Source organism: Coturnix japonica, chromosome 2, assembly GCF_001577835.2.
Source record: "Coturnix japonica isolate 7356 chromosome 2, Coturnix japonica 2.1, whole genome shotgun sequence".
NCBI classification, from domain to species: domain Eukaryota; kingdom Metazoa; phylum Chordata; class Aves; order Galliformes; family Phasianidae; genus Coturnix; species Coturnix japonica.
The window spans coordinates 108,161,519-108,183,182 of NC_029517.1; the positions used below are offsets into that span (position 1 = coordinate 108,161,519).

Below are 21,664 nucleotides of genomic sequence, written 5' to 3' on the forward strand. Positions count from 1 at the left end.
GTCTCCTGTGTTGCCAACCAAAATCTTACAATAGCAAACAAATACTGTTTATTATGTTATGAGTATTATTAGAGTCCAGTGTAATCATTACAAGTGCTGATATTTTAATCCTGTTTCAATATCTGTGTGTGGGGGGAAATAAATAAATAAATAAATAAATAAAAACATTATTTACATATAATTGGTAGCCAGGGTACCTATGAGCTTGACAAATCTTCCCACCTAATAGGTAGATTATTACGTAAAATATTGCCAAATATTTCTATAATGCATTCACCTGGGTTGAAAATGTGCTGACAGAACTAGAATGCATAACATCATCCATTGTTAAATTGATCTTAAATTTATAATTTTGTTCCTGAAGCATCAGTAAATACCAATTTTAATTGCATTAATAAAATGTGAGTTATGAAAGAAGAATTGCACTGACTAATACAGATTTCCAGTATGATAATAATGATTTAAAATAAGATTAAAATGTAACAGCTCCTAAAGAAAGAGGAAGTTAATGTACTGAAAATAATAGTGCAAAGCCAGTCTGCCACCCACCTAAGACATGTCATCCACTTTGGGTCAGTGGAAATGAAACAAGCAGAAGTTGACCTGAGCACAAATCCTACCAATGTTTCAGGCTTTCTGTGCAAGAAATCTTAGAGCATTTGGTAAATCTGCACACCTGGTCTGTTACTCTTTGTCTAATTTCAAAATAAATGTATGTAATGACATTACTACTTAGCATTAAATTTGATGGTCTTTGGAAGTGCATTAATATTGAAAGTCAGTAATTACAACATCCACCTTCCCTTTTCTAATTGTTGAGAATTAGGCTGTGTCCAAAATGTTAGTAGTCTGTTGAAAAGATAAAAAGTGCTAGGCTGCAGTTTGACCTCTCCTAGTGCTATAGTGCAGTATTTCAGCACACTGCTGTCCCTAGAATTCCAAATCATGCGACAAAACTTCCCAAGCCATAGGGTTCTGTCAGCAGGCACAAGCAGTCAGAACAGGACTGGTAAAGTGACTGTAAAAATAAGAATATTTAAGAAAATCTTAAAACCTTACAATTGCTTTTGCAAATATAGTATCAGTATTCCTTGGATCTTTTAGAATAGATATGTACGTTTTTCTACCCATCAAACACTTAATAAAAGATAGCTCCTCTAGGCAATTTGCAAACTATAGTTTCATCTAGATATATGTCAGTGTAAATCAGGAACCTTCAGTTCTCAGTTTTTCTAAACAAGTATGCTATAATCTTTCCTAGCCCTGTTTCCGTCAGACCCTCATAAATCTCCCACATTGCTCTGTCTCTTCAGAATGCAGTCAAATTTGCAAATATTTTAAAGGTATAGTGAAATACACATATAGCAAGTCTATCATCCCAGTAGGAGTTAGTAATTTCCTTCATCTGCAGTATATATTTCATTTTAACACATCTTTAATAGACACCAACTAATCATGTTTAAAGGCTACCTCTTTATTATTGCCCTTTATCCATAAACTCCTCTTTTTGCTGACCTTAATATATAAGGTGAAGATAGTCAATCGTTCCATATAAATGCTTACATATATGATTTTGATTTTAGGATACGTAAGGTAGAACTAGTTTGGTAGGACATACCTAATATTTTCTTAATCTTCAAGCACTGTTGTTGAATATATTTTTGTTCTAAAACATCTAATATTCTCAGAAATACCAATGACCAATACCAGAGCCTTCATTTTTTCCATATCCTGTATTTGACAAAAGAATAAAAACGTAGTGACATTTATAATTTTAGATCTTTTAAGTCTAAAGTCCTATGTGAAATTTATAATATAAAAATTCCCTTTTCCTGGATTTACAGTTTTGTATTTATTGAATGCGTTCACAGGCTCCCTTAGGATGTGAAATGTATGGAAATATATGTGCATTACTAAAGAAAGAACTAAATTTATTCTTTCCCCACATCATGCTCTTCTTTGCAGTAGCGGTTTTTTAATTCAACACAGAGGTAGAATGAGATGGAGCCAATTTCCTGGTCTATATGTGTGACAAATGCTGAAAGTGGCACAAGATTAACAAATTAGTTGATGTATATATCTTTAAAGATTTTTTCACTGTGTCCCAAATCAAAATGCACGCTTTATTTGAAATGAAGATTTATTTGGAGTTAAGTATTAAAGTAAGAATCTTATATATTCCTATAATTTTAAGAGGGCATGATGGTACATATCAGAACTAAATAACAGCAACCTGGAAAGGGCGGTATATTAATGTTTTTATAGCATATCATTCTACTGACAGTAAATCTTAGTGCTATAAATTGTATATTTAGTTTTTAATATTTTATTTTACATTTTATATTTTGTATTTTAATGAGAAGTTTGCTGGAGAAATATTAACTATTTGAGTTCACAAGTATTTCTTTTTCATCTGAATATTAACAGCGTATTAATTACCAAAATACAAAAATTTTATATGTTAAGCCATATGTCAGATAGAAGCTCTTTTAAAGTGAGTATGGAGAGATCTACAGTATAGACATGTGTGTCATTATAGAAAGGTTTCTTTATGATGGTTTGAAATAAAAAGTATGGAACTTGACCTTTTTAGCTGACATAGTAATCACCTACTTGATGTAATCCAGATATCTAACACCAAACAATAAAAACATCTGTGACAACAAAACCATGTAAACCTTGTGGAATTATTTAATTCTTTAAAGGCAATATTTAATAATCAGATAAGCCTAAATTGGTTCTTACGCAAAAACTTTGGTGTTTCGCAAATGCTCATTTTAAAGGGCTATTAACTTAGACGTGAAAGCTTTTTCAGCTCTCATGCATATGTTTTGGAGTTACTACACTCACTCTGCATTTAGGACCTTGTCAAAGTCCACCTCCTTTGCTTTTGCTTAAGCTGCATCAAAATATAGAAAAGGAAAAAGAAAAAAAAAAGAAAAAGAAAAAAAATCCTACCCTTACTTTTATACTGACTATACCCAAACATGATAATATGCTTAAAATTCAAGAGAAGCCATATTCAGGTTGCATGTCTCAGTCACCCAATCTCCCTTTCACATATCTGTTCATGTTGACAGACTATGTCATAATACATCAACAGAAAGATCAGCATAGAAGAACAAAAATTCATCGCCTGACAGCAAGAGGAAAACTGATTTCTACTATTAAATTAGCAAAAATATACCAATACTTCACTACCAATAAGGACACTACAGCTAAAAGCATTCATCCTATTATAATCCTGAATGAGCACTGGGAATTTTTTGTTTCAGTAATCTTTAAACACAAAAAGGGGGGCAAAGTGAGTGCGCTCAAGGATGTCTACATCCTTACAGGGAAAAATATTATTTCTGCCAAATTATGCTCTTCCATTTTGGTTTTGTTGCTACTTTAAATGTTGGTTCTAAATACTCATTTAATTAAAGAGCACTGAATGCTGCTTTTGCAGTGCTCGTTTTTGACAGAGGCTCTTTCTTCTGAGGTCAAGGAGATAATATGGAAAATGCTCTGTATCAATAGAGTGCATCAGCTTCTCTATAGCTGAGAATTTCTACCCATGTAAAAAATACCCTGACTCCTCATTGCTAGATATAATTTTAATACACTATATTGAGCAGTGGTGTTTCACTAGGAATTTAACAATACCTGGAATAAATAATGTCTTTTGCAGCCTGGGGCAACATCTGCCACTTATGCATTAATTCTGCCCCTGTTTGAACACTCTACAACATATGCACTTCTCTTTTGTCTGTTATCCTAGAGTTGTGTTATTCCCAAATATTGACATCATCTACTTTTATCAGCACTAACTGCTCTGAAGCTTCCTAGTCTCATGCTCAGCTCTATTTCTTTCTATTGATTATCTTCCTCACTCCAGCAGGTAGCTAGCTAGCGAGGCTGTCCTGAGAAATAGCTTCCAATGACTTTATACGCACAATTTACACGGAATTGTTTAAAGAAGATATTAGCCTCAATACAAATCAGTGAACCTCATTTAGTCAATACTGCACAATTCAGCTGTTGGCACCCTGTCACATGTTAGTCTTTAAAGTCAACTACCATACCCAATCTGCACATTAGCCATAGTATTTAGTTTCATATTAAAATGAAGCTAGTTTTTCACTTTTCTTTTTGAAATCAATTCAATATACTTTTACATCACCTCATTGAACCATATGATAGCAATATAATTTTAAGTATAAAAACCTGAGATTAAATGCTTGATTTTTGACAGTGTCCTTAAATATAATAAATTCAAAGGGAAATACTGTTAAGTTAAAATGGAGTGTTTTTCATTAAGGCCAATCAAATGGTAGACAACAAAGGATCTTTTATTTGAGAATATGAAGTGAAAATGAAAACCAGAAAACCTTTACTAAAAAAAGGTCTAGCTAAATTATGTTGGAAGGAGGTCTCCAGATTGAACCTGGGTGTTTCTTCTGCTAAGAATGAATTAAACTAAGATGCACTATGGGAGAGCAGCTTACAAAGAAGGAAAACCTAGTGCTTCGCAAAGATGAAAACAGGGCCTAAATACAGTTAAGTTAGAATAAAAACTACAAAGAAAGATCAAATATTAAAAACAACAACAACAACAACAATAAAAAACCTACTGAAGCACTGAAAGTATTCTTTTATCATCAGGACAAGGAAATTTTGGGGAGTGCTTTTTAACCCTTTTGCATTCCACAGCAGTGCTCTAAAATCCTCACTGGACATTTATATGAAAATAATATTTTCCTTTTAGCCCACTATCCCTCAGCTTGCTTTAAAAGTGAAGTAAAAGAAAGTTTGTGTGCTTATCCCTGAACCTGTTACTTGATAAATGAGATCTCTCTCCTGACATTTTCTAACTGTATCATACTCAAGTTTTAGTGTGTTTTAGCACATAGCTTTTATACTACAATTTCTATGTGCATCCTTAGGCAGCTGGACAAAAAATATGTATTACTCCCAATTTTTGAAATAAAGATATTTGGTTTTGCTCTATTTCTCAAGGAAATGTTTGCACCTTTGCTGTAATATGCTGCTCTTATAAAGAAAAATGCATGAATGACCTATAAGAATTCATGGCTATTATATTTTCCAGGAGACAAAAAAATTAACCCCTGAGAATACCAGTATCTGGCAATTGGCTTTATTCTAAATGTTGATAATTTGAATACAAAATAAAGGCAATTCTGATGGAATCTGCTCCCTACTCTTTTCCTTTTAAAGCTCTGTGAGCAGTAGCTGAGGTGCTGAGCCCCAGGTAGGAGAGAGCTGCGGAAAGATGGCCAGTCTAACCCTCCTAATACTTCTTCGTATGCACGTACACACACACTCTCACTCACATATACACATTTATTGCAACCTGCTGCTCATAGAAATGCCTTTTGCCTTCTCTAAGCTCCTGTAAGGAACATCGCAGAAATCAAAAGGAGAAAAAAAGAAGCAAGGACAAAAATAGCTGCATATTCAGGCAGCAAAAAGGCAGGTGTGGTATGGGAATTCCTGGTGTTTGTGTGTGCTGCTGCTGTTTGCTGTTGGAGGATTTTGAAGGCTATTTTCCATGGGTGTAGATATGTTTAGTATAAGTGACATTGGAAAGAAAATTTTTCCAGATGCTTTATGGTCTAATTACTTAGGTAGATCTGCTTATTCAAACTAACAAACAAACAAAGTTGTGCTATCCTTCAGCTGCTGACTACTGTACATGTATCTACCCATTAACTACAATTCTCACCCGGTTATATTACAAATTACTAAAGTAAATGCAAATTCTTTCACCTTTTTATTACATAAACTATTTTATATCTTGGAAAATCTCATAAAATGTTTAAAAACATTCAATACTTTAATATGCAATGATAATGTCACTGTAACATTTTCTGTAAAAAAGATATAATGAACTTGAAAAAATATATTAATGCTTACTTCTATCATGATAAGGATTACTAGTTAGAATTATAATTGGAAATACAGTTAAGTTTGTTTCTAAAAATCCTGGAATTTTAAACTCTGTGATTTATACTAATATGTAATGGAAATTGTGGATAAGCAACTTAGTAACATAGTAAATAAGCATACAGTAAGCAATGCAGAAGTGAATAGGCATTTTTAGGAAGGCATGGCATGTACAGTAACACAGTATAATAACATACACTTTCTAGAAGTTTACGGAATTAGGTTTCTGTTGTTGTTTTCTTAAGGAATTAAAAACATTTTTATAAGTGTTGTCTGTATCTGCTTTCATTGTGACAGTGGGGGGGAAAAAAGTCTCTTACCACTAATCATCTTATTTACAATCCTTATTGGAGATATATGGATTTACTATGTGCTTAATTTCAGCTGTACTGATCACCTATTCCATACTGTCTATAAATTTTGGTCACGAGGCTTGAACAAACCCTAGGAAGTAAATTAGTAATATTAAATATCAAAGAAAATGGACAACTTTCTAGTTGAAACTTGGAAGTATTTGTAGCCTAAGCAAACATATTACTTTGTTGTTTATTTTGTTATTTCTATTTTCAAATCTCAGGGCTTCTTTAACATAGGTATTTACTACACAAGTGCACATGAGTAATTTACAGTCAACTTTCCTTAGTGATTTGTATTGAGGGTATACTAATATAAATATCTACCAGGAAAAAATAAATTAAAAAAAAAAATAAAAAAGGATTAATTAAATAACATTATCTTTCTCCCAAAAGCATCATTATTTAAGTATGAATGTGCTATATATCAGTAGCCTTTGTTAGTTTCTCTGCTTGATTATCTTTTGGTTAATGCTCATAAATTTAAATTCAGACATACTCAGTCCCTTTGATTTTTAGACAGATGTCAGTCAGCATTAGTGTATCAATTTTTCATCAGAAAATAGAATGCATGTTAAAACCACTTTAACAAACATGGAGTCTCTACGTGAGACCATATCATCAAATACTAATTATATCCATAAGATAAACATTAACTGGGGAAAAAAGGGGGGGAAAAAAGCATCAAACTGTTTACAGAGCATGTGAATCTCAGCTGGACATTAAACTTCCTGCTTTCCTTCTTTGGTCTTATGGCTGCCTATGTGGTATGTAGAAATATCACAAAACTATTAAAGATACTTTAATTACAGATATTCTCCTGGCACGACCAGCTCAGGGTAAATATGTCAGCATAAATAGCTGGGTACAAGCAGTGGTGTGCCTATTCATGTTACATAGTTTTAATAACACATGTAGCACGGTGGGTAGTGGGGTGTCAGTGAGAGCTGTAGTGCATGGTTCCATCTACTGCTGTGTGCATACACGGCCTTGTGAGAAAGGCAGGAATGAGGTATGAAGGTAGGAAGGAACAGTACTATCTTCTAGAAGGCACAGCCTCACAAAAGTCATGCCCTATATGAGAGGTGAGGGTGGGAAGGAACATTACAAGTGGTTCTGCTAGAGAGATCCAACACCATGACCCGACTGAAGCTGTGAATTAAGCAAGGGCGAATTAAAGGGAAGTTTTAGCCCTTTACAGGACTTAAAGTCCTTTGAGCTGCATTAAAGAAATCATAGGCTGACATATCCAGTCTAGTAGTAACCTTCCCGTGCTTGTAAACTCTTTGGGGTTTCCAGTTAAATGGCAAACCTGATGCACCATTTTACTGGAATTCTAAAGGTAATTCTAAAATGATGCTCAGCTGCTGCAGTGTGTTCTTTTGTATTCACAATGTGAAATGGAATTTAATTTAAAAAAAAAAAAAAAAAAAAAGAAAAAAAGGAAAAAAGATCTTGAAGAGTTTTAAGGGGGGCTACTTAGCTTCTAAATTGCTAATTCAGCAATTAGTCATGGTCGTCTTGTCAGTCCATCAGTCCTTAAAACAAAATTCCAAATCAGAATCTATTGTTTTCTCACCTAGTTCTTAAACTTATGCTTAAACATTAAGTATAGCGAATGGCTTTTATAAACATTAAGAAACCAATTCTTCTGTTTTCCTACCGGAAAAGAAAAAAGTTCTTTGGACTTGGTAGTGATTTACACAATTTATCTTAGCATATGCAAGGTTTAAAACTCTAAGCCATGATGCAAACTCAGTATCTGCCTTAATTAATTCTAAAAATAATATTAATAATTTAAAAAAAAAATAAAATTCATCTTTCAATATTACTGAATGTTTAAATCAGACTTCATTGCATTTTGGTAACACTACAGCAGAGCACAACTTGCACGGTCTGTGCTCCCTCGCGCTGTTTCTCCCTCTCTTTCTCTCTCCCTCTTTCTCTCTCCCTCTCCTCTATACCACTGTGATTTAAAATTTTCTGGAGCCTATTTAGTTAATAAATAACCTTAAACTGTTAAACCGTTCACTATTATCTGAATGGGGACTACATTACTGAAACAAATCTAGTTAACAAGACAATTAGCTTTAGCAATATTGTTCAGAAGCTTGGAAACCAACAGCTCACCACGATACAGATAACAGTACATAATGTTAATCCTACCCTTCAGAGTGGTTCTATCAAAACTAACTGTTTGCATTAGCATCAAAGGTATTGTTTTCAAGGTTTCAGAGGTATCGTAAAGGACTACCTAAAATTGATTAATTCTCAAAAAGCAAAGGGATGAAAATATTTTTCGATATTAACCCAGTGTGCAGAAAAAAAAAAACCAAAACAAAACAAAAACAAAACAACAACAACAAAAACCCAATCAAACAAAAAAACAGGCTGTTGCTGGTGTTGAAAAGATGAGGCTGGAACCAAGAAAATCCTTTTTCTTGCTTTCACAAAAGGCTTTGGGCCTAATTATTTTTAAGTATAATCCAGCCAACATCTTCTCATGCTTAGCTGCACTGAGTGACACTATTTGTGATGCCCAGTCTGCTGAAACTGAGCAGGTTGCTGTCAGTTTAAAAATGACTATAATAAAAGTGACCATGAAGATGGATCTTGTGATTTTGCGTTTCTAATCAGTCATCTGTGAAGAACACTTTTGCTTTGATTCAGCAGACTGGTGACAGCCATGATTGATAGTGCATGAGGATGAAAAAAGGTTATTAACTGTCTTCCTATTAAACTCAATGTATTACCCCTCTAGGTGCATCTCATACTTTAAGTTAAAGTACTTACTCAGGTAAGGTCAAGAATGAACTCTATAAACACAGTATCCATCCTGTTGTAGACGAACCAGGAACTCTAATGTAAAATTCTGAAAGTTCAGCATTAAACCACGTCTGAATCTTCCTACCTCAATTACTGTGCCAGAGCCAAAAACTGAGCACACCTCTGCATGCATCTAAACAGACAGCTGTAGACAAACAGTTTTGTGAGAAGAGGGGACAGGTGATTGTCTCTATGTGTTTGTGAATGCACACACACACATGTGGGTATGTGTTATTTTTGCAGTAAAAGTTTGGATAACGTTATGTTATCAAAAGAGATATGAAGTGTCTGTGTGGTTGAAAAGGATCTCACTCAGAGAGCAGCATTTCACCTGTCAGTAGTTAACTTCGTTGTTAACTGACTCCAGTGGGATTTTATAATTTATGAATGCTCCCAATTAAAAGAAAATCCAAATGGTTAGCACATGTGTAAAAATATGTATTTGCTGTCTTGTAACATTTTAGCTCTTTTTTTATATTCCAGTCTTTTTACAGATGAGGCTTCTATCAGTCAACGCTTATAACCATCTACCGAAAGAGGAAAATGACATATCTGTTTAGTTTTAAAATAAGTATTTGCTGAAATTCTGATTAATTTCCAAGGATGTCTCTTCTCTGAGAAGAGATGATTTTACAGGATTTTATGGATAAAAAAGTGGAACAGGCTTCCTGTCTTTGTTATTAATGCTGGCACCAGAAATGAGCAGAAAGGGAAAAGTGCTCCCTGTTTTGTACGCAGGTTAGTATCAGTGTAGGTATTCACATTTATTTGGGGAATAAATATTGAGTAAATATGTTTTACCTGGTTTTTTACAATTAGATATTTTACAAATACTTCTTCATAATCAGTGGCATTTTAGACATTGACATGGATTTTACCTTTATGAATACATTTCAGTTGTTCTTTGATGTACATTTTATATTACAACAATTGTCTGTTGAAAATTATTAGACAAAAAGATAAAAAATCAATGGATCTGAACACAGTGTACACACCGTCCTCTGAAGGAATGCACAGGCACATTTGTTTAAAATAAGCTCTTTCCACATCATATGCAAGATCTCTGCAGAAACGCATCTATTACATATTTTCCTTTCAAATTATCAAAAATTCACTTTTAAATTTAGTTTGCTAATTGTCCATTATTTCCTCTCCTGAATTATATCAGAAATACTTCTGCACTCGTTTGGAATCAGGGACACGCCAGTGAGAAGAAGGATGTTATTCCACCCTAAACCATTTTTGAGAAGAAGGGAAAGGAATTTCCCTATCTCGACTATTCTGTAATATGCTTCCACATACGAGGTCTGGAATATGAATACAGATTTCAATTAGTTCAAGGTGCTGTTGAATTTCAGTAGTCCCTTTTATTTTAAAACAAAATGTAAAAAGGCATTCGTAGTGGGTTAAAAGGAATATGGAACAAACATCATCTGCCTAATACGACAAAGCTATCTCACAAGAAACGTTAAACAACCCTCTGGAAGATCCTTTATTTCTGGAAAGTGTGCCTTTCAGGTGTGGGCTGGGGAATAGGCACCAATTTTCCCTTCAGTAACATTTCTGCTTTATAATAAATTGCAATCCTGCTGTAGCCCCATGTGGATTTACAGCTGGCAGGCTTTCTCTCTGACAATTTGGGGTCACTGTGGATATAGGTGAGCAATAATTTCAGGGGTGATGGGGATATTGACAGAATTTAGCAGTCTGAGTTCCTGGGCAAATATTTGTAAAATGTACGCTTCTGCGTTGGCTTTTTAGTTAATAGGACTTTGGGATGGTATTGTTTGCCTTGTTTGTGGATTGTATTTTTTCTGGAAGCATCTCAGATATTAATTTCCATTCTATGCTTGTGTCGGTATTGTGCAACGTTTAAACTAAAGCCAACGTTCCTCCCCGAAGCACGTTTAAGCAAAGCAGAAAGTTATTGCTATCAGAGCTCAGCTCGCAAATTGTGCAGCGTGCTTTTAGCAAACCAGAACTGTATGAGCTGGGGGGACAACATTTGGTTTGGGTAACCCCATAGGTGCCCGGAACAGGTGAACTACCACATCAAACACAGAACACGGCAGCCCTGACTGCAGGGAGAGGGCAGCAGCCCTGGGTTCACTTACAGGGAAGTGACCAGCAGGATGGGGCCTGTTCTGTTCACTTTGTGCATCTAACCCATAGAGGAGAAGTAACTCTAAACATACATCACCATACATAGCACAGTGAAAATGTTCCAGTGAACATGAATGAAATTAATAAAGTGGATTTCTTCCTCTTAAAAGAACTGTCACAAGAACAAAACAGAACCCAAATAATAAAACAAAGGAGAGGGTAGGGACTTGTAACCTGGAACAACCATTTCCCCAGATTAAGGTTTATTTAAAACCCAGACCAGGCCTGAGACACCAACTCTTGTAGTACCCTTTGCAATGCTTTTTGTTTTTTGCTTTATTCCAGCATTCACTACAAACACAGAAAGCAAATCCTGCAATAAACTGCAGGCTAAGGGCATGTGGATCAACCAGGGCCATACAAAGGCGACACACACATGGCATATGTCATAGCTGGGAGCACACAAGTGGCTTGGCCAGAGAGGACCCTTCATCTAGATCCCACTCAGCAGAATCACGGCACAATAAGGGAAAAGGACCAAAAGGGAGGAAAAAGGGGAAGAAAAAAAGGGATAAAACAGACTCCTCAGCACACCTCCCACTCCATAGACAACCGAGGGCAAGTAGAAGGCCGGGGAGGTGACCTCTCCCCGCAGAGAGGATGCCACTAAAGGGCACGCACCGCGGGACAGGTTGCGCCCTCCAGCGCGGAGCCGTTGCGCAGGGCGCGCATCTCCCGGCGCACCTGCCAGGCCCGGGGGCGGAGGGGCAGAGCCGGGCTTTCCCTCCTCCACCGCCCCCTCCGCGGGTTGCTAGCCCCAGGGCCGCCCCAGCCCGAGGCGTCGCCGCTCCGCTGCGTCGGGACCCCGCGGGAGCGCACGATCGCGGCCCGTCTCCGCACGGCGGGGAGCGGGTTGCCATAGCGCTGTGTGCGCGGCTCGGGGGCGCTGCCCGGCGGCCGCGGGCGGGGACGGGGCGCGGCAGCGGGAAGCGGAGCGGCCGCCGCGCATCCCCGTGGCAGCAGAGGTTGCGGTGGGGACTCCGCAGGGTCGCGCCGGGCCCCGCAGAGAGAGCGCAGTGGGAAGAGCGGGGCGAGTAATGAATTCCAGCAGAGAGCCGTGGAGGAAGCGCCTTTCCGAGCTCTGCCATATTTAACGTTGACCACACTAAAGATGTTATTAACGAAGGGGGGGCGGGAAGGGCAACGGGGAATGTGATAAGGGAAAATAGATAATGACACATAATCCAAACCAGAAGTTTGAAACCAAGTTACTTCTCAGGAAAAGAGCCACAAGCTCTACAGCTCTACTTCTCTCTCTCTCTTTTTTTTTTATTTTATTTTTTTATTTTTTATTTTTTTTTCCTCCTTTTAATGGACCGGGACAGAAGGACAGGGAGATAAACTTGTTAGGGAAAGAAATATTCCTCTGGCAACCGGGTAAATAAAATAGCTGAGGAGAAACAGTGAAAGACATGGGGGTAGGGAAACGCAGAGGACGCACTCCTATTTAGAAACCCCAAAGGAAATTGTAAAGTAGGAAATGAAAAGGAGGAGGAGAAACATTTCTGTGGTAAATTAGAGGGAATGAAGATTAGCGGGAGAAGAGGGGGAAAGAGCTGCAGAAGGTCTCGAATCGAACAGCGCTGAAGATGAGCCAATGTTTAAAATATCCCAAGTGAGGAAAGAGAGCGGTGCGCTCATCTCCCCGGCATGGGCGTGCGAGGGGGAAATGAGCAGGGATAATTACTAAGATAGCACATGGCCGCGGGAGCCAATCCAAAATAAGAGGTGAATTTGGCTGCTGAGGACAGACCTGAAAAGGGCTGGAAGAGAACTTAGACACACGGAGACCTGAGGGGATAGGAAGGGAATTAGGGGAGGAGAAAGTCTCCGAGAGCACAGGGAAACTTCGAGGAGAGGCTGGATGGGGAGGAAACAGCCACGGCAGAGATGGGAAGAGAGCCTGAAAGTGTGGGAGCGAGTAGAAGGGAGAGACTGGGGAGAGCAAATCAACCTGGAAGAGGGAGAGGGAATGGTGGCGGATAGGGAGAAAGAAAGCAGGAGCGGAAAAGTGGGAGAGAGGGAAGGAGGGACGGAGGGAGGGATGTGGGGAGAGAGGGAAGGAGGCAGAGGGAGGAGACAAGGGCTGAAGGCTCCCAGCCCGGGGAAGGTGCAGCGCTGAGTGAGAGAGCTCACGCCGAGGGTTAGGTTGGATTTCCAGAGCTCTTAGAGCTCATCGACCAGCCCGCTGGAGTCACTATTCAACCCGAGTCCCAAACACACGCCTCACTAACTACTTTACAGCCACTTTCATTGATTTTCTTTATCAAATAAACATAATACCCGTTACAGCAACACTTCCTCTTCGCGCAGCCAGAATGCCACAAGCTCTGATTGCTGCATTTCTCCGGCTTGCAGCTCCCCACCCTCCACCCCTAAATAAATTGTGTTCTTTCACTTAAATGCTCAAATACATTATTGCTCGCAGAATTTTGCTGTAATCTGGGAAATGCACTGCGAGCCAGGAGAGCGCTTAAATTAAAAGGTTCAGGGTCCCCCTCCCCACGCCTTGGAGTGGAGGCACAGGTTTGCTCCCCCCATTTCAGGAGTATCACAGGTATTTACATACTTCTTTTGTGCTAATAAGCGGTAACTTAATTTAGAGGGCGATGTCAAAGTCAGCGCTCCCGCCTGAAAAATACAGAGAAGAATTAACGCAACTCGAGCAGCTGCACCCAAACTGTCACTTGATTTGAGCATCTCAGCCTCCAAACTCAATTTTATTAAAAAAAAAAAAAAAAAAAATCCCCTAAAAGTAGCCCCCTTCAAAAGCTGTTTTTGAACCAGGCTCTTCCATATATGTCAAAGGGCTGTTGAATTATTCATTATTATAATTACTATCATCATTGTCATTATCCCTTTCCATGTGGAAATAATTTTATTATCGTAATTTGATATCTGAAGAATTTCCTGTTAGTCGTTTGATAATCATTTTTTTTCTACTGAAAAGAAAAGTTTTGTTTATAAATGAGAGAAAAATATTTTAAATGCTTTTATGTTTGCCATAGATTTCCGTTTATCTAATCGATTGGAATGCCAATAAATCGATTAAAGGTTTAGTGTTTTACAAACAACCATTTTGTGCTTTTTGATTTTACGTTCAGAATGATTTTAATAAAGCTAATACCTTCTCTGGGCGACTGTTTCCCCCAAACCTAATATTCCGTCATTTCTATTATTTACAGTTGCAATTTAAAGTGTTTCTAATGAGAAAAATAAACGCGAATAAAAGGAGGAAATCATCTGTATAAATTACTTTGTGCCTGTGGTCAGCGTATTTAGGCAAAGCCCTTAAAAATCTTGGTGAATTATATGCGATCATACAGTGATTGCGGAATATTAAATTAAACTTAGATAAATCCGCATTGAAGGAGGCAGCACCCAATCCTGAATTTATTTCCCATTTTCTATAACAGCATCACTGCGCTCCTCTCTTTGCAATGACAATGTGCCAAATCTAGGCATTTTGAAAACATTTTCCATATGCTTTAACTGGAGACTGATAGACAAAGAAGAAAAGGAGATGGTCTTTTTTCTCTTGAGGTATATTTCCTTTAACTTTTCCTCCAACCTTTTCTGATCTTCATCATTTTTAAACAAAAGTTTGAAAATCATTAGGACCTTTTTTTTTTCCCTCCTTTCTTTTGCCTTTTTTTTCTTTTTTTTTCTTTTCTTTTCTTTTTTTTTTTTTTTTTTTCTTCCTTATCGCGTAATCAATTCCTGAACTGTAGAGTTTCAGTTACGCTTTAATGCAGGACTATAGGACTGTCAGTGCTGTACCTTGGCGGACAACATTTTGGGGAGAAGGCATTGATTCATTTAGCTTTCGCTCGCTGCTTTTTATAATTAAAGGTGGTTTTAATTATACTTTTTTTGTAAGTCAGATCAGATGTGCTGCTTGCTGGCTGGACGGATTTCTTTTCTTTTATCGGTGCTTTTAATTTATGTGTAGTTTTTACGGATAACGCAGAGGTGGTGGCTTTTATTTAGCTGTAAAATCCACACGTTTTCTTTGAAAACTTGGCTCCTTGGGCGAAAATAACTTTTGCTGGTTGCTTTATAATCGCTGTTTGTCGCAGAGGTAGTTTAGCATATTGTCTGCACAACAAAGATTCTTGCTTTATTGGCAGGGTGGATTGTTGGATTTAGATATAAATATTTCATAACTTTCCTCTTTCTGCAGTAAGATCGGCAGTTTTATTGGCTTTTTCTCGCTTTTTGTCTGCCTTTCTACCCGAGCCATTTGCTTTCTGAAGTCCCTTTTTGTCCTTTTCCAGGAGAGAATGTAAAATTTTTCCCTTGGATATATCACCGCTGGAAATATGCTCTTGGGCTTTCTGAAGGGGATGGGGGGGAGCGCGGCGGTAAGCGGTCGTTTTCCTCGATTTGCATAAGAGCGAGAGAAGTGCCTGTGAAGTTGGTGAATTGCTATTGTTTGGGGCCAGTCCTGACTGTTTTTGTTTATAAACACTGGGGTGGTTGCCGGGAGGGGAGGGAGGTCAGAGCGCTGTCAAAGCGCTGACCTCTGAAAGCCCAGAGGGCGCCTGGCTCCTTCACCCGCTCCTTTCTCTCTCTCCCTCTCCCTTTTTCTTTCCCTTCCCATCCAAGGCCAGGAGCTCAGGTTCAGGGCATTTAATCCCCGCGATCTGCCCAAGAAAGGAGCTGAAAAAGGGCTGTTAAGGCTGCGGAGGAAGCGCCGGCAGCAGGCTCAGACCTGGGAGGCTTTTATTTATAGTAACGTCCGGGTGCGCGTTTTGTACGGCTCCAGCCAAAATAACAACAGAAGGGGGGAAAAAAGAACACAAAAAAAAAAGCCAAACGGGACTGGCACTGTTTAGCTCAGAATGTTATCGAGGTGTCTTTGCTATGCTCGGGTGTGATTTTTTTTGTCTTAGGTGACCGCTCATTGGGAGCACTTGCGGGCGGTGAATGCCAAACGTGGGGTAGGGGGGGGGCAGGATCGTACCGCTCTGTATTGTTGCTGGTTTATTCCTTTTGCGGACAAAACTTTCCAATAATCGGAGTGGGAATTTGGGGTCGCTTTTCCTCTGCCCTCCCTCCAACCCCCTTCACCCCCCCCACCCTCCCCCCCCCCAAGCGGTTATAGAGTGGTACCGGATGTGTTTGGTTTATTGGGGGGGGGGGGGGGTGAGGGAGAGGTGCGGGGGGGGAATGGGGGGGACATTAAGAATAGATTTGTATAAGTGATACCTGCAAAGAAAGAAATAATTAATAAGAGCCAAACGCCTTGGGTTCAGAGTCAATTTCATCTCGGGGAAGGAAAAGAAATAATAATAATAATAATAAAAGTACAAGAGATTGCTATCAGGTTTAAGTATGTTTTGAAAAGAAGTTGCTGAGTTAAACAAAAATGTTAGTTAACACAGTGCCTTTGTCAAATAGCCCCCGGGAGGAGAAGAGACAACAAAAAGGAGAGGCGGTGGGGGCTGGGGATCTGAAAGTGTCTGTGCCTCAGATAAAGGGTCTGTAACGCTGCAATCTTGTAATACCTCGTTTCAAACTGAGCTCATCTATAGACTTAGGGAACGCAGTCAAAAGACACGGATCCCCTTTCCCTTGGGCTGGGGTCTGGGGAGAGGAGGAGGTGGGGGGAAGGGGACGTTTATTAGAGAATTATGTCGCTTTATTAAAAAGGGGAGCGGCTGCGGCTGTAATTATGCAGATCCTGTGCCCCTGTATGTCCACAGAGCAGATTTAGGGAGTTAAATGAGCTTGGCGGGGAGACGCGGTGTAACAGAGCCCGCTCCGGGCTGGAATCTCTTTGTCTATCACAGAATGGTCAGTGTCGGTCTCCGGCCCGCACCAGCTCCCCCTCGGCCAGGCCAACAAGTTTTCCTTGGGGCTGAGCTGGAGGTGGTGGGAGGACAGAGCGGACTGTTTTGTTTGGGCTCTTTATGATTTTTCTCCCCCTTTCCTCTCTTTGAAACGTAACGTCATTATCAGAGCTTTTGTGGTTTCAACAGGAGGCTAGGAAAAAAAAAAATAGAAAAAAAAAAATCCCCAAACGTGGTGTAACGGTGCCTGCAGGAGAAGTTCGGAGGGGGTGGGCGGGGGGTCCGCCGAGCCCGGAGGAGAGGAGCTGAGAGGTTAGGCGAGAAATCTTCGGGGGCGATCAGCTGAGCGAGAGAGGGAGGAGAGAGGGGAGCGGGAGCCGCGCCGCGTTGCTCCGGGCCGGGCCGGGCCGCACCGCGCGGAGTTCGCCCGCCGGCCCGCACCGCAACGCACCGCACCGCTCCGCACCGCACCCGCGAGGGTCCGGGTCCCCCTCGGCCGCCTCCCCCAACCCGCGCCGCGCTCCGCTCTTATCACATCCCACAAACCTGCTGCTGCTGCCTCCCGGAATTAACCTTCTTCGATTTTTCCTAGCTACGTGGCGATCCCCGGGTTTCTTCTAAACTGTTAACATCCCGTAGTGCTTTTTTTTTGCTTTTTTTTTCCCCCCTCTCTCACCCCCACCCCCCCACCTCCCTTTTCCACCCCCCACCCCCCACCCCCCCATGATAGCTTACTATTTTTAGGGAGAGAGAAAGGGAAAGAGTGAGAAAGAGAGAGGAGATTTAAAACGTTGGGAAGGACAGTAAACAGTGACAGAAGAAACCTGAAAAATGTGGACTCTCCTCTCGCAATTCTGCCTGTGTCCTCCTCCCCCCCCCCCCCCCCCCCCCCCCCTTTGTTCCTTCAGCTGTAACTCAAGAACACCATAAACCTATAACCCCCTCCAAGAAGAGAGAAAGGAAAAAAAAATCCGCAGCCCAAAAAGAATGACTTGACTGTTCTGACGTTTGGTGTTTTGACATTAATGACATTAATGATATTGATGTTTCACCGGGAAAAAAGCACCAGGAATAAAGGAGGTGGTGGGGGAGGTGCGGGGGGACGACTTTAAAACTAAATTATCTTCGTTTCCTTATTCTTCTGTGACATTAAGTATACGTGTTTCTTCGCTTGAATTTGAAATAGATGTATTGTTCTCAGGTGTTTCTTCATCACATTGTATTTAATTGTCTCCAGTCTTAGGAAATGCGTTGCCATCCTTCAGGCATGCACTTGAATGGACAATGCATCCTTCTATCTCACAGTCCAGTTCCGTCTACAATTTAAGCCTAAAAGCCCTTTCCATCATACCCCCTCCAACTGATAACTAGGAGCCAGTGGCAGAGATTTCATTTTCCCTCTGTGTTTGCATTTTTTCCCACCCTGTAAACAAGGATGCAGAATACTGCTGGTTGCCTTACTGCCTTCAAAGGGAATGGGGCTCATGCAGAGCTGTTTACACGTGCTCCCTGATTTTGGGTCACTGATGAGCTGGTGCAGTGTTTGGGTGAGGTCTGAAAAGGGAACAGAGTTGCTCTCCAGAACCCTCAGGTGCCCCTGACTGTTCCCGAAGTTGGAGGTTTCCCTGAAGTTTGAGGTGAGGTTTCTGTAGGTTGGCGTAGGGCTGCTCTACGCTCCCTGCTCCATTGGCTCTGGCTCTGGAACAGCCGCACTTTTCAGGCTGCCCAATTTTACGTCTCTTTTTCCTTCCCTTTCCAAAGACTCTATTTTATTTTTTTCTTTTCCTCTCCTCCCCCCCCCCTCCCCCCAGCCACCAAAACTATCAGGACCTTCACTCTGACCTTAAACATCTGCTTTTAGCAGCTCAGTTCCCTGACACTGGCCTGTGCTTCCTTTGGGGCAGCCTTCATTCATCATCAGGTGGTGATTTTCCTCTCAGAGTTGTTCTAGCGCTCATAAACCCTTCCTCTGGCACAGGGGGTTCAGGGCCAGGAGAGGTGTAGCTATGCCACCTGGATTTGGTCTGGTTCCTTGTTGTGGGTGTGTGCCCTTAATGGAAGACTGCGATCAAACCTTCCTGCTGGCTTCTGGCGCTTAAGGCCTATGAGAACCTTTTGACGTGTGGCTCAGGAATGGCGAACTTCAAAGGCATGTCAGCACTGAGGTTATGGTTCACCTGCGCGGGGTCTCTGCTGCTGTAAATATCCCTGGCGTGTAGCTGGGGCTTAGTGACCAGTTCTGGTCTACCCATGGCTGGAATAGCATTATCGAAAAGCCGCACGTGTTCCTGCGGTGCGTTCGGATGCTCTTTGAATAGTCATGTTTTTATCTTCAGTAGGGGGTATTTTAAAGTATGTCTATTCCTAGTTTTAGTTAATTATCTTTTAATGAAAGTGTCAGTCATATTCACATCTGCAGTATTAGGTTAAGATAATTAGATTTTCAAATGAGAAGCAATCTTCTTAAATCCCACGCAAGAAAATATTTGTAGAAGATTCTGATTTATAATGACATCTGTACATTTCACCCCAGTTCTCATCATAATAATCCCCCCCACACACCAAAAAAAAAAAAAAAAAAAAAATTAGTATAAAAAAAAAAAGGAAAAAAAGAAAAGAAAAGATAAGAAAAGGTGTCTGGTAGGTAAAATACAGGAGATGAAATATTAATAAAATATCAATACTTGTAGGGAAAGTGGAAGACGATGCATGTTATATGCATGACACATGTATCATATGCAAAGAGCCCCCTTCCCTGGGCTGCTATTTACTTCATTTTGATGAGGCTGTTTACAGTTGATGTTGTATATTCCGGAAGGCTTTGCTTTTTACTTTGTTGATCTCTCCAAGCAATTACATGGCGGCCACCAAATAAAGTGCGCTGTGCTTTGTGCACTGGGTGCATGCAGGCTGTATGTATATGTGTGTAAATATGATGCGTGGCGCGTGCATGCGTGCGCGTGTGCTTGTAAATAAATTCCTCTTTATCTCGGTATGGGCAGATATCCCCTATCTCAGATATAGTATCTGTCCTTTTACAGGGATGTTGCGTTGTATGTTCATTACCCCATTGCAAACATATATTTTTCATTAAATCCCCATTAAAAGAGAGGGAAAGAGAAAGGCAGGCAGAAAGACAAACAGCCAGCCAGAAAGAAATATCTCCCTGACGGAATAATTAATTTGGACCCGTTGCTTTTAAGTTCCTGAACAGTTAAAAGAGCATGTCTGCCCCCTCCTTTTTTTTTTTTTTTTTTTTTTTTAATTTTCCCTAGCCATCCACTTTGTGTGCCTGTGCGTGTGTGTCTGTGTTACTAATGAAGTTTGCAGACTCGTGTTTGCATCCACGAGCTCTTTCCGCTGCCCCTCTCCTCTTCTCCGGGCTGCCCGCACGGCTCCCGCAGCCCCGGCGCAGCCCCAGAGCCCCGGCGCTCCGGCTCCCGGCCGCGGGGTTGCGCGTCATTTGCAGCCCGGAGAATGTTGATCACCTCACTAATTACACCTCTCCCTCGCCTCTTCCCTCTCCTCTCCCTCTCCCTCTCGCTCCCTCGCTCTCTCTCTCTCTCCTCTCTCTCCTCTCTCTCCCTCTCTCTCTCTCATTCCCAGAGTGCATATCGGGAATAGACACACAAAGACATGCGCACTCAACTTAATCAGCCATTTTTTTAAACAGGGCTAAAACGATAATAATTAGCAGAATAAAGACATATCGGATTTTCATTTCCTTTCCTCCTTTTCCCAACCCCTTCACAACCAAACAGCGAGACCGCGGTCGGCACATGCTTTAACAACTCCCGGACCCCAAAGGACCGCTCCATGCCCCCCACTTCTTGCTCAATCATTTTTATTTTCACCCAATAAAGTTGGAGGATTATTTTTTTTTATGATTTTTTTAATGAACCTTCTCTCGTTTACTTGGATGTGATCAGCTGTTAAGTAAATAAAGCAAAACAAAAAAAAGAGGCGAAGATCCAGTAGGAACTGCGAGGGGAAATGGAAAGTAAGTTTTTTCTTTAACTTTTATTGAGTAGTTTGTGTTAAATTTAGGTCGAGTATCGATTATCTTTCCAGGCTGATCTTGCACAATCTTTGATATTTCGCTCTCGCTCTCTCTCTCTCCTCTCTCCGTGCCTCTTTCTCTCTCTCTCACATACGCACACACACTCACATCCCCGCATCCCGCGTACCTCTCCCCTCTCTCTCTCCCCCCTTTTTCTGCCTGTTTCCCCATTTTTAGGTACTGTATTTGCTCTCGCTCGGGGAGGAGGGGCTGATTTTTCTCTCTCCCTTCTTTCTTTCCCTCTCTCTCTCTCCTATTCCGGGGGATACGTTTGTTTGTGCGTTATGATTTTTTTTTGTTTGTTTTGCTTTACGGATTATTATTTTTTTTTCCGGGATGTAACTTTGGGACCGAGCGGGGGACACCGTTTACTTTGCATAGGGGGGGTCTGGGGGTGTCCCCCGCTTTTTATTTCGCTCTTTATTTTGTCTGAGAGCTCGGGCTTGGGGGAAGCACTGTCAGATGAGGAGCGCCGTTCCGGCTGTCAGAACCCATCGCCCGCCGCCCCTTTTGGGTTC

The 21,664-nt window shown here is 40.6% G+C and overlaps 1 long non-coding RNA gene across 2 annotated transcripts in view; it reads right to left on the minus strand.

Moving 5' to 3' along the window:
• Window positions 1-21,664, minus strand: part of LOC107310324 — a 79,351-nt gene that overhangs the window by 56,408 nt on the left and 1,279 nt on the right. The window lies entirely within an intron of this gene.